Raw genomic sequence first — 14,138 nt, forward strand, 5'->3', positions numbered from 1 at the left:
ATAGAATGCTCAGTTATGTAGAGACATAGAAATTTGTTAGGTAGGGAAATGGAAAGCTCTGTTAGGTAGGGAAACAGAAAGCTCTGTTAGGTAGGGACATTGAAATGCTCTGCCAGGGGCATTGAAAGACTCTTTGAGGGGCATTGAAATTCTCTGTCAGAGGCATTAAAATACTCTTTGAGGGGCATTGAAAGACTGTCAGGGGCAATGAAAGACTCTTTGAGGGACATTGAAAGACTCTGTCAAGGGCATTCAAAGACTATTTGAGGGGCATTGAAAGACTCTGTCAGGGGCATTGTAATTCTCTGCTAAGGACATCAAAAGGCTCTGTAAGGGACATTACAAGGCTCTGTCAGGGGCATTGAAAGACTCTGGCAGAGGCACTGAAATACTCTTTGAGGGGCATTGAAATTTTCTGTCAGAGGCATTGAAATACTCATTAAGGGGCATTGAACGACTCTTTGAGGGACATTGAAAGACTCTTTGAGGGACATTGAAAGACTCTTTGAGGGACATTGAAAGACTATTTGAGGGGCATTGAAATTATCTGTCAGGGGCATTGAAAGACTCTGTCAGGGCCATTGAAATTATCTGCTAGGGACATTATAAGTCTCTGTCAGGGGCATTGTAATTCTCTGCTAAGGACATCAAAAGGCTCTGTAAGGGACATTAAAAGGCTTTGTCAGGGGCATTGAAAGACTGGCAGAGGCACTGAAATACTCTTTGAGGGGCATTGAAAGACTCTGTCAGGGGCATTGAAATTATCTGCTAAGGACATCAAAAGGCTCTGTAAGGGACATTAAAAGGCTCTGTCAGGGGCATTGAAAGACTGTCAGGGGCATTGAAATTATCTGCTAAGGACATCAAAAGGCTCTGTAAGGGACATTAAAAGGCTCTGTCAGGGGCATTGAAAGACTGTCAGGGGCATTGAAATTTTCTGCTAGGGACATTATAAGACTCTGTAAGGACATTAAAAGTCTCTGTCAGGGGCATTGTAATTCTCTGCTAGGAAAAATTGAAAGGCTCTGTAAGGGACATTAAAAGGCTCTGTCAGGGGCATTGAAAGACTGTCAGTGGCATTTAAATTCTCTGCTAGGGACATTAAAAGGCTCTGTAAGGGACATTAAAAGGCTCTGTCAGTGGCATTGAAAGACTCTGTCAGTGGCATTGAAAGACTCTGTCAGGGGCATTGTAACTCTCAGCTAGGAACATTGAAAGGCTCTGTAAGGAACATTAAAAGGCTCTGTCAGGAGCATTGGAATTCTTTGCTAGGGACATTAACCCCTTAAGGACCAAACTTCTGGAATAAACGGGAATCATGACATGTCACACATATCATGTGTCCTTAAGGGGTTAAAAGGCTCTGCCAAAGGCATTGAAAGACTCTGTGGGGGCAAAAAAACAGTTACATGTATTTTTCAAAGTGTTCAAATCTTTTTGCTCCATGTCTAACTCAAAAATCCTGCTTAAGTTCAGTTCTTTCTAAGAGTGTTATCCAAATCAGCATCCTTTTCAGTAAGGTTGTGAGATATGTATTGTTCTAAGTGTTTTGCTTTGTTTTTACCAATACACAACCATGAATTTGGAAAGCTGGTTAAAGCAGGGGACTCTTCAGAGAAAGATTATTACTACTTCTACCTGTTCGGCACTTATAGAAAGAGAGCAAAAATATACAACTAAAAATCCAGAAAACATGCCCAAAATAGTTTTATCTACTGTTCCTCAAAGAGCAGAGACAAAGGACAAGTAAAAAAAAAAAAAAAAAAAAAATAAAAGCACACAATGCTAGCCAATCTTCTTCTCAAACAAAAAAAAAATGAAGATAGCTACTTGTCATTTTAATTTACGAGTGCCAGAAATGAAGATTGTCCTGAAGCACAATGCGTACTTTGCAAAAAAATATTGCCAAAAAGTTAATTAGCACCTGCTAAATTACGTCGTTATTTTGAGCAAAACCACGCAGAGTACAAAGATAAAGATATTGACTTTTAAGCGAAAGCTAAAGGAGTATCAAAAGTGTAAATAATTTATGAGCAAAAAAATTCAAAATACTAATAAAAAAGCCACAGAGGCTTCTTACAGAGTGAGTTACAACATAGCACTTGCAGGAGAAGCACACACAATTGGGGAATCACTAATAAAACCATGTGCAAAATATATAGTGTCATGTATTTTAAGTGAGAAGTTGGGTAGAAAATTGAGGCTGTGCCACTTCCAACAACACAGTTTTGCACCATATTCATGATCTTGCTGATGACATGCATACTGAAATAATTTCTCGACTGCATCAATGTGACGGGTACTCACTGCATTAGACAAGTCCACAGATGTTGCAGGACTTTCAGTTTTGTTGATTTTTGTTAGATATAATTTTGACAAACAGATTGAAGGAGACTTGCTTCTGTGTGAAACTTTGAAAACTCATACCACTGGTGAGAACATATTTAACTGTATCCAGAAGTTCATGAACACACACAGTATAAATTGGGACAAATGTGTAGATGTGTGCAGTAATGGTGCCAAAGCAATGGCTGGGAAAGTGGCGGGCGCTGTGACACGAATAAGAAATGTAGCAGAAAAACAGCAACAGTTCTCATTGTGTTCTTCACAGACATTCACTGGTAGCTAAAAATATTTCAATATTTCAATCTCACTTAAAACTGTGCTAGACAAATCGGTCCAGATTATTCATTTTATAAAAAGTCAACCATTACAGTCACGACTATTTAAAATAATATGTGAAGATATGGGTAGTCACCACTCTACTCTGCTTTTGCATTCAGAAGTCTGTTGGCTATCATGAGGTAAATTCCTTATTAGAATGTTTGAATTGCGTCAAGAGTTGTTTGCATATTTCCAGGATCATAAATTTGGATTATCTGATCGATTAACAAACACTCTGTGGTTATCCAAAGTAGCATATCTTGCAGACATAGTCACAAAATTAAATGACGTATGTTTATCACTCAAAGGAAAAACCACTAATATTTTTAATGCAAGAGATAAAATCTTTTCACTCTCTCGTAAACTGCAGTTTTGGACCTCATCTGTTGAGCAAAATAATTTGAACTCTTTGCCAAAACTTAAGGATTTTCTTGAAGAATCAGAAATTGAACTTGAAGATGAAGTTCGCAATGCAATTGTAGATCATCTTTGCCATTTAATCACATCTATTAATCAGTATCTTCCATTCTTGAATGAAAACAATAATGACTGGGTTCGAAATCCATTCATAAAAGACAAGCCAGACAATTTTTCTGATGTAGATTTTGAGAATCTGATCGATATAACTTCCGACAGTCAACTAAGCCAGAAATTTAAAGAAGTTTCTCTTATTGCTTTTTGGGTTAGTTTCCGGAAAGAATACCCAGAATTGTCCAAGCGGACAATCAAAGTTCTGTTGCCATTCGCAAGCACATACTTATGTGAAACTGGATTCTCGCTTTACTCTGCAACAAAAACAAAGTATCGAAACCAACTTGATGCAACTGCAGACATGCAAATAAAATTGTCAACAAATAAACCAGATATAAAAAGAATTTGCCGGGGGGCGGGGCCTGACCTTCAAGGGAGCAAGATGTGCAAAACTAGAGCTCCTATACTAAGCTAAGAAAACAGGGTATTAAACCAGTTTAACCGGCCAAAGCGACCTAAGCCAAGCATTCCCGAAGGCAGGGGATCCAAAGGCAAGCAACCTGCGCACTTGCAACCTGAAAAGACTGGGGAGTCCTGTTGCGGCCTACCGAGAGCGAGGCGGGGGAGAAGCGGCCGATCTTCCCGAGCTGAACTTCTGGACTGGGTCCACAGACACCCCTGATCCTGGTCCCCTCGGAACTGACCTAGCATGCCTACGGACACTCACCAAGCAAGAATACTGTAGTGACCGGCTCCGGGATCCCAAAATGGCGGACGTCCACCATTGCGACACACGCACTGAGAGTGCCCACCAGGATGATCCCCGCGACCAGGTCACCGAAGCCCTGAAACGGCTCGACCAGATTTTTGCCCGATTCTGGCTCAGGCTCCAGAGGCGCATCACGGCTGGGCACAGGAAAAGAGCAGGACATAGCAGATGACCAGAGGCGCAGGGACCTACTCCGGGCACATCAAAGAAGACAGCAAGCAAGCATCCAAATGGCTGCCCTCCCAGGCCGAGAGCCACACAGGGCTCACAAGCCCTGCATCGTCCACGAGGACGGAAGACGATCAGCAAGCAGAAGCGCACAGCACCTACACCCTCCGTCCACCCCACTACAGGGACAGGCTCGGACACTGGTAGTACCTGAGTCAGTGGAACAAGGATGCCGGCTCTCATCCAGATCTGGGGCTGGAGGGGTACCCGACCCAGGAATGAAGCTATCTCTGGCCGGTCAACAAACATGCCACCCAGGGGCATCGGCTGAAGCTAAAGGGCACTCACCCAGAGACACTGGTCACAGACACCCGGACTCGAACAGCACTCACCCTGCAACTGATAATTTGTGTACTCGTAAGGTAAAGCAGCATTTTATAGTTACGTCCTAAACCCGAGGTTAAAACTCTCTTCTGCCTAATCAGACCATGCCAGGAACTCTACACCAATTCATACAAGCCTAGTACTTATAAGTATTCACCACTAGTCTCAGCCAGAAAGCCTTGTCTGTCCTCTATGTATGGTTCTATGTGCAATGTTATAACCCTAAAAATGTGCATGTTCATACTAATTGCCACTTAAAATGTTAGCTCTGTTTTATGCTATTTGTGCTTCCTGCTGTTGTGGCAACTCACAATTGTATGTTTATTTCTGCACAGCAAAAATACTAAAAAAAAAAAAAAAAATAATTTGCCAGCAAAACAGAACATTACACTCTGCTCATTGAACGGTTTGTGCTGCGTTGCGCCACTCTATGGCACACATTCTTTTGCTGGAGTTCCAAAGTTTTGCTATACCATGTCAAAGGGTTCCAAGGGAAAAATTTATTTGGAAACCCTGCATTAAACACATGGTAAACTAAAACAAACAGCATATATACATGAAGAGCTTTAGCAAACAGTTTCAAGGAATATGCTAAGCACGAGAACAAATTTAGCTGAAAGGGGCACAATAGTCACCAGTAGGGATGTGCATGGGCAAAATATTTGGTTCAGTTCGGCACTTTCGAAATTCGGAACTTCAGCAATTTGGCACTTCAGTTCGGTACCTTTGAAATTCGGGACTTCGGCAATTCCCTTACCCCTAATCCTAACCCTACCCCTAACTCTAGCCCTAATCCTAGATGTGTAAGTGGTTATGGTGATTAGGTTTAGGGATTAGGGGTAGGTTTAGGGGTAGAGGTATGGTTAGCGGTTAGGGGTATGGAGTAAGGTTAGGGGTAGGCTTAGGTTAGATTCCTGTCATCATTCACATAATTTTCCTTCACTCTATAGTTTTGCCACTTTTCAGAAATCCAAAGCACTTCGAAACTTCTGAAATTCGGCACTTCTGCAATTCGATTCGGTTGGCACTTCCGAAATTCTGCAGTTCGGTTTGGAATTTCGGAAATTGGACACTTGGGAAATTTGGACATTCGCAAGCATCCGAATGTCCGAAAATCCGAAATTCTGCCGAATTTACATTCGGAACCAAATGAATTGCACATGTCTACTCACCAGAACAACTACAGCTTATTGTATTTGTTCTGGTGAGTAGAATAATTCCCTTCAGGCTTTTTTTGCAGTATACATTGTCTTTTCAGACAAAATGCAGTGTTTACATTACAGCCATGGGTGTCCACAGGAATTTTTCAGTTGGGGGGGGGGGGGGCATAATTGTAATGACATCCATGCTTGGTCCGTTTTTGACAGTGTCATGAAAGGGAAGGGACATAGTCATTATCACATAAAGCCAGGGTGAATAGCGTTTTCACAACTATGGTGTCAGGAATTCATGTTTGTATTCCTGACACTATAGTGTTCCTTTAAGCAAATGAAAGGAACATTCTGGTCACCATAACAACTTCATCTAAATGAAAATGCTATGATACCAGGAAGCCCCTGGGTGTTCTCTTTCCTTTAAGGGGTTAAACCACTCTCAAAGGCTTCCTCCAGCTCCATATCTCCAGGTAGTTCAGTGGTATTCGGCTTCTGAAACGGAGTGCCAGGAAGTGCAGATTGACGTCAGGCATGTGTGCTGCAGATTGGCTAGAGGGGTCAGTTGACGCTCTAAGCCATTCGCTAGTTTCCAGTTCATAAATTTTTTTTACTTTTTTTGGCTTAGAGTGCCAATCAGCGACACCCCTACCCAGCGGCACTCTGTGCGTCCTGACACTCGGTAAATAAAAGTGAACACATTACCACTGATATTTTTTTTTACCTGGGGAGATGAGTAGGTCCAAAAGTTTCCCTGCCAAGCCCAGGTACAAAAGCCTTATGATGTGGTGTCCAGAATAAAGTGGAGGGTTCACTTCACGTGTCCTTCCTGCTCCAATCTCCTTTTCTTCTCCTTCATTTGACACAGTCTTCTTTTTCTTCTGACAATGTCTTCTCTCCTCCTTGGCTCCTTCTGCTCCTTTACCTTTCTGCTACTTTCTGCTTATTTTGCGCCCTTCTGCTCCTTTCTCTTTCTGATCCCGTTCTGCTCCTTGCAGACCCTTTCTGCTCCTTCTCCTACTTTACTTTTGTGCTCCTTCTGATTCTTTCTGCACCTTTACCTTTGTGCTCCTTCTGTCCCTTTCTGCTCTTTGCAGACCCTTCCTTCTCCTTGCAAACCCTTCCTGCTCCTTGCTGCCCCTTGCAGACCCTTCCTGCTCCTTGCTGCCCCTTCCTGCTCCTTGCTGACAATACCTGCTAATTTCTGCTCCTTCTCCTACTTTACGTTTGTGCTCCTTCTGCTCCTTCCAGCTCATTGCTGACCCTTTCTGCTCGTTGATGTCCCTTCCTGCTAATTTCTGTTCCTTCTCCTACTTTACTTTTGTAATCCTTCTGATTCTTTCTGCACCTTTACCTTTGTGCTCCTTCTGTCCCTTTCTGCTCTTTGCAGACCCTTCCTTCTCCTTGCAAACCCTTCCTGCTCCTTGCTGCCCCTTGCAGACCCTTCCTGCTCCTTGCTGCCCCTTCCTGCTCCTTGCTGACAATACCTGCTAATTTCTGTTCCTTCTCCTACTTTACCTTTGTGCTCCTTCTGCCCCTTGCTGCCCTTTCCAGCTCCTTGTTGACCCTTTCTGCTAATTTCTGCTCCTTTTCCTACTTTACGTTTGTGCTCCTTCTGCTCCTTCCAGCTCATTGCTCACCCTTTCTGCTCGTTGATGTCCCGTCCTGCTAATTTCTGTTCCTTCTCCTACTTTACCTTTGTGCTCCTTCTGCCCCTTGCTGCCCTTTCCAGCTCCTTGCTGACCCTTCCTTCTCCTTGCTGACCATTTCTGCTCCTTGCAGACCATTCCTGCTCCTTGCTGCCCCTTCCTGCTTCTTGCTGCCTCTTCCTGCTCCTTCCTGCTCATTTCTGTTCCTTTGTGCTCCTTCTCCTACTTTACCTTTTGTGCTCCTTGCTGTCCCTTCCAGCTCCTTGCTGCCCCTTTCTGCTCCTTGATGTCCCTTTCTGCTGCTTGATGTCCCTTCCTGCTGCTTGATGTCCCTTCCTGCTGCTTGATGTCCCTTCCTGCTCATTTATGTTCCTTCTCCTTTCTGCTCCTTCTCTTAGTTTACCTTCCTGCTCCTTGCTGACCCTTCCTGTAGGCTGTCTCCCCCATCCCTCACCTGATCTATAGGCTGCCCCCCATCCCTCACTTACCTGATCTGTATGCTGCACCCCCCATCTCTCACTTACCTGATTTATAGGCTGTCTCTCCCCCCTTCCCATCCCTCACTTACCTGATCTATAGGCTTTCTCTCCCCCGTCCCTCACATACCTAATCTATAGGCTGTCTCTCCCCTCCCTCACTTTCCTGATCTGTAGGCTGCCCCATGTCTCACTTCCCTGATATATAGGCTGCCACCCCATGTCTCACTTCCCTGATCTATAGGCTGCCCCCCCATGCCTCACTTCTCTGATCTATAGGCTGCCCCCCATGCCTCACTTCCCTGATCTATAGGCTGCCCCCCATGCCTCACTTCCCTGATCTATAGGCTGCCCCCCATGCCTCCCTTCCCTGATCTATAGGCTGCTCCCATGCCTCACTTCCATGATCTATAGGCTACCCCATGCCTCACTTCCATGATCTATAGGCTGCCCCCATGCCTCATTTCCCTGATCTATAGGCTGCCCCATGCCTCACTTCCCTGATCTATAGGCTGCCCCCCATGCCTCACTTCCCTGATCTATAGGCTGCCCCATTGCCTCACTTCCCTGATCTATAGGCTGCCCCATTGCCTCACTTCCCTGATCTATAGGCTGCCCCCATGCTTCACTTCCCTCATCTATAGGCTGCACCCCATGCCTTCCTTCCCTGATCTATAGGCTGCCCCCCATGCCTCACTTCCCTGATCTATAGGCTGCCCCCCATGCCTCACTTCCCTGATCTATAGGCTGCCCCATTGCCTCACTTCCCTGATCTATAGGCTGCCCACCCATGCTTCACTTCCCTGATCTGTAGGCTGCCCCCCTTGCCTCACTTACCCGATCTGTAGTCTGCCCCCCATGCCTCACTTCCCTGATCTATAGGCTGCCCCCCATGCCTCATTCCCTGATCTATAGGCTGCCCCCCATGCCTCCCTTCCCTGATCTATAGGCTGCTCCCATGCCTCACTTCCATGATCTATAGGCTACCCCATGCCTCACTTCCATGATCTATAGGCTGCCCCCATGCCTCATTTCCCTGATCTATAGGCTGCCCCATGCCTCACTTCCCTGATCTATAGGCTGCCCCCCATGCCTCACTTCCCTGATCTATAGGCTGCCCCATTGCCTCACTTCCCTGATCTATAGGCTGCCCCATTGCCTCACTTCCCTGATCTATAGGCTGCCCCCATGCTTCACTTCCCTCATCTATAGGCTGCACCCCATGCCTTCCTTCCCTGATCTATAGGCTGCCCCCCATGCCTCACTTCCCTGATCTATAGGCTGCACCCCATGCCTCACTTCCCTGATCTATAGGCTGCCCCATTGCCTCACTTCCCTGATCTATAGGCTGCCCACCCATGCTTCACTTCCCTGATCTGTAGGCTGCCCCCCTTGCCTCACTTACCCGATCTGTAGGCTGCCCCCCATGCCTCACTTCCCTGATCTATAGGCTGCCCCCCATGCCTCACTTCCCTGATCTATAGGCTGCCCCCCATGCCTCACTTCCCTGATCTATAGGCTGCCCCATTGCCTCACTTCCCTGATCTATAGGCTTCCCCCCATGCTTCACTTCCCTGAGCTATAGGCTGCACCCCATGCCTTCCTTCCCTGATCTATCGGCTGTCCTCCCCCCATGCCTCACTTCCTTGACCTATAGGCTTCCCCCCTTAATGCCTCACTTCCCTGATCTATAGGCTTCCCCCATGCCTCACTTCCCTGATCTATAGGCTTCCCCCCATGCCTCACTTCCTTGATCTGTAGGCTTCCCCCCATGCCTCACTTCCCTGATCTATAGGCTTCCCCCATGCCTCACTTACCTGATCTGTAGGCTGCCCCCCGTTGCCTCACTTACCCGATCTGTAGTCTGCCCCCCATGCCTCACTTACCTGATCTATAGGCTGCCCCCCCTTGCCTCACTTACCCGATCTGTAGTCTGCCCCCATGCCTCACTTCCCTGATCTATAGGCTGCCCCCATGCCTCACTTCCCCGATCTATAGGCTGCCCCCCATGCCTCACTTCCCTGATCTATAGGCTGCCCCCATGCCTCACTTCCCTTATCTATAGGCTGCCCCCCATGCCTCACTTCCCTGATCTATAGGCTGCCCCCCATGCCTCACTTCCCTGATCTATAGGCTGCCCCCCATGCCTCACTTCCCTGATCTATAGGCTGCCCCATTGCCTCACTTCCCTGATCTATAGGCTGCCCCCCCCCATGCTTCACTTCCCTGATCTGTAGGCTGCCCCCCTTGCTTCACTTACCCGATCTGTAGTCTGCCCCCATGCCTCACTTCCCTGATCTATAGGCTGCCCCCCATGCCTCATTCCCTGATCTATAGGCTTCCCCCCATGCCTCACTTCCTTGATCTGTAAGCTTCCCCCCATGCCTCACTTCCCTGATCTATAGGCTGCCCCCATGCCTCACTTACCTGATCTGTAGGCTGCCCCCCCTTGCCTCACTTCCCTGATCTATAGGCTGCCCCATGCCTCACTTCCCTGATCTATAGGCTGCCCCCCATGCCTCACTTCCCTGATCTATAGGCTGCCCCCCATGCCTCACTTCCCTGATCTATAGGCTGCCCCATTGCCTCACTTCCCTGATCTATAGGCTGCCCCCCATGCTTCACTTCCCTGAGCTATAGGCTGCACCCCATGCCTTCCTTCCCTGATCTATAGGCTGTCCTCCCCCCATGCCTCACTTCCTTGACCTATAGGCTGCCCCCTTAATGCCTCACTTCCCTGATCTATAGGCTGCCCCCCATGCCTCACTTCCCTGATCTATAGGCTGCCCCCATGCCTCACTTCCCTGATCTATAGGCTTCCCCCCATGCCTCACTTCCTTGATCTGTAGGCTTCCCCCCATGCCTCACTTCCCTGATCTATAGGCTGTCCCCATGCCTCACTTCCCTGATCTATAGGCTGCCCCCATGCCTCACTTCCCCAATCTATAGGCTGCCCCCCATGCCTCACTTCCCTGATCTATAGGCTGCCCCCCATGCCTCACTTCCCTGATCTATAGGCTGCCCCCCATGCCTCACTTCCCTGATCTATAGGCTGCCCCATTGCCTCACTTCCCTGATCTATAGGCTGCCCCCCATGCTTCACTTCCCTGATCTGTAGGCTGCCCCCTTGCCTCACTTACCCGATCTGTAGTCTGCCCCCATGCCTCACTTCCCTGATATATAGGCTGCCCCCCATGCCTCACTTACCTGATCTGTAGGCTGCCCCCCCTTGCCTCACTTTCCCGATCTGTAGTCTGCCCCCCATGCCTCACTTCCCTGATCTATAGGCTGCCCCCATGCCTCACTTCCCCGATCTATAGGCTGCCCCCCATGCCTCACTTCCCTGATCTATAGGCTGCCCCCCATGCCTCACTTCCCTGATCTATAGGCTGCCCCATTGCCTCACTTCGCTGATCTATAGGCTGCCCCCCATGCTTCACTTCCCTGATCTATAGGCTGCACGCCATGCCTTCCTTCCCTGATCTATAGGCTGTCCTCCCCCCATGCCTCACTTCCTTGACCTATAGGCTGCCCCCCTTAATGCCTCACTTCCCTGATCTATAGGCTGCCCCCCATGCCTCACTTCCCTGATCTATAGGCTGCCCCCATGCCTCATTCCCTGATCTATAGGCTTCCCCCCATGCCTCACTTCCTTGATCTGTAAGCTTCCCCCCATGCCTCACTTCCCTGATCTATAGGCTGCCCCCCATGCCTCACTTACCTGATCTGTAGGCTGCCCCCCTTGCCTCACTTACCCGATCTGTAGTCTGCCCCCCATGCCTCACTTACCTGATCTATAGGCTGCCCTCCCATCCCTCACTTACCTGATCTGTAGGCTGCCTCTGCAGGCTGGGATTTGCTGTATGCACTCTGTGCTGCTTCCCTGCGGATTCAGTCAGGAGAGAGAAGCAGAGATAAGATGTAGCTTCCTATCCCTGTCTTTCTCCATACACAGCGCCACCTGCTGGCACTGTTGCACTGTGTTCTCAATCTTACATGAAAAATAGCAGAAAAATCCAGGGGCCCCCCATGCCCCCCCTGCGGACGCCCATGACTGCCATTCAAACTGCTCTTAGTGGTATCTCCCATCTGGACTTAGGCAGGTACAGCCCATATTCTGTGCAACCTAGTTATGCTTCTCAATGTATGCTGTCCCTGGTAACAGCTTGTACCCAGTTACTATGTGCTGGGTTGTCTCAGAAGCCTCTTTGCACAATCTACATCTTGTCTGGTATGGTACTGACATGTAAAGTAGGTGGTTGATGGTAGATCCACTCTTCAGGATGATCTGGCTAAGAAGGTTGAGGTCTATGCAGAACAGCATTGGGGATAGCGCATCACCTTGGTATAAGCCACATCTGATGTTCACTTGTGTCATTGTCCTGAGAATTGGCTTCAAGAGTGGTTTTCCATCTCCATCAAGTTTTTGTAATGTACAGTGTGCACTGGGATATTACAACGTCCCAGTAATGTGGAGTGTGTATTGGGATATTACAGAGCCCCAAGTAATCTGCAGTCAGTGGCGTACATACCAGGGTCGCAGGGGTCGCGGCTGCGACCGGGCCCGGCCCATCAGGGGGCCCGGCCGCCCCTGCGACCCTGTATGTACGCTCTGGGCCAGCCTCTTCTCCTGGAGGGCCCTGAAGCCGGCCACCTCCGGGCCCCCCGAGGCTGGCCCTGCTTACACCCGGCGGGCAGTCAGGCTGGCTGGTGCGCGAGGGAGCACTCTCCCCTGAGTGCTTCCTCTTCAGCTCCCTCGCGCACCGCACTGATACTGGAGCCGGAAGATGACGTCATCTTCCGGCGCCGGCATCCCTACGCGGCGCGCGAGGGAGCTGAAGAGGAAGCACTCAGGGGAGAGTGCTCCCTCGCGCACCGGCCAGCCTGACTGCCCGCCGGGTGACCGCCCCCCAGGAGCCCAGCAGCACCACTGGACCCCAGGGAATCCCCTCAGCACTCCAAAAGGTAGGGAGGCTGGGGGGATTAAATTTTTAAAAAAAACATGTGTAAGTGTGTGTGAGTGTTAGTGTGTGTGAGTGTGTGTGTGTGAGTTAGTGTGAGTGTGTGTGTGTTAGTGTGTGTGTGTGTGAGTGTTAGTGTGTGTGAGTGAGTGTGAGTGTTAGTGTGTGAGTGAGTGTTAGTGTGTGTGTGAGTGTTAGTGAGTGTTAGTGTGTGAGTGTTAGTGTGTGTGAGTGTTAGTGTGTGTGAGTGTGTGTGAGTTAGTGTGAGTGTTAGTGTGAGTGTTAGTGTGTGTTAGTGTGTGTGAGTTAGTGTGAGTGTTAGTGTGTGTGAGTGTTAGTGTGTGTGAGTGTTAGTGTGTGTGAGTGTTAGTGTGTGTGAGTGTGTGTGAGTGAGTGAGTGTGTGAGTGTGAGTGAGTGTGTGTGTGTGTGAGTGAGTGTTAGTGTGTGTGAGTGAGTGTTAGTGAGTGTTAGTGTGTGAGTGTTAGTGTGTGTGAGTGAGTGTTAGTGTGTGTGAGTGAGTGTGTGTGAGTGAGTGTTAGTGTGTGTGAGTGAGTGTTAGTGTGTGTGAGTGAGTGTTAGTGTGTGTGAGTGAGTGTTAGTGTGTGTGAGTGAGTGTTAGTGTGTGTGTGAGTGAGTGTTATTGTGTGTGAGTGAGTGAGTGTTAGTGTGTGTGTGAGTGTGTGTGTGAGTGAGTGTGTGAGTGAATGAGTGTTAGTGTGAGTGAGTGTGTGTGTGTGTTAGTGTGAGTGTTGGTGTTTGTGTTAGAGTGTGTGTGTCTGCTAGTGAGTGTCAGTGAGTGTGTTACTGTGTGTGTCTGTTACTGAGTGTGTTTGTGTGTGTGTGTTAGTGAGTCTGTTTGTCTGTTAGTGAGTGTGTGTTTGTCAGTGAGAGTGTATGTTTTGTAAGTGAGTGTGTATGTATGTCTGCCGCTGAGTGTGTCTCTGTCAGTAAATGTGTGTCTGTTAGCTAGTGTGTATGCATTTGTTCGTGAGAGTGTGTGTGTGTGTGTCTTCAGCACTTACCTTTCTCCAGCGCCGGACTCCCATGGCACTGGGGATCCCTCCGCCTCTCAGCTCCGAATGCGCATGCACGGCAAGAGCCGCGCACGCATTCAAACCGCCCATAGGAAAGCATTACTCAATGCTTTCCTATGGACGTTCAGTGTCTTAAAATGGCGGAAGTGCCTCTAGCGGCTGTCAGTGAGACAGCCACTAGATGCTGGATTAACCCTCAGTGAAACATAACAGTTTCTCTGAAACTGCTATGCTTTCAGCTGCAGGGTTAAAACTAGATGGACCTGACACCCAGACCACTTCATTGAGCTGATGTGATCTGGGTGTCTGTAGTGGTCCTTTAAGTGTGTGTGCATCTGCATGCACTGGCGTACATTCCACGATCGCAGCCCTGCGACCAGGTGCCCGCCGCCATGTGTTGCTGCCCGGCC

Source organism: Pelobates fuscus, chromosome 4 (genome assembly GCF_036172605.1).
Source record: "Pelobates fuscus isolate aPelFus1 chromosome 4, aPelFus1.pri, whole genome shotgun sequence".
NCBI lineage: Eukaryota > Metazoa > Chordata > Amphibia > Anura > Pelobatidae > Pelobates > Pelobates fuscus.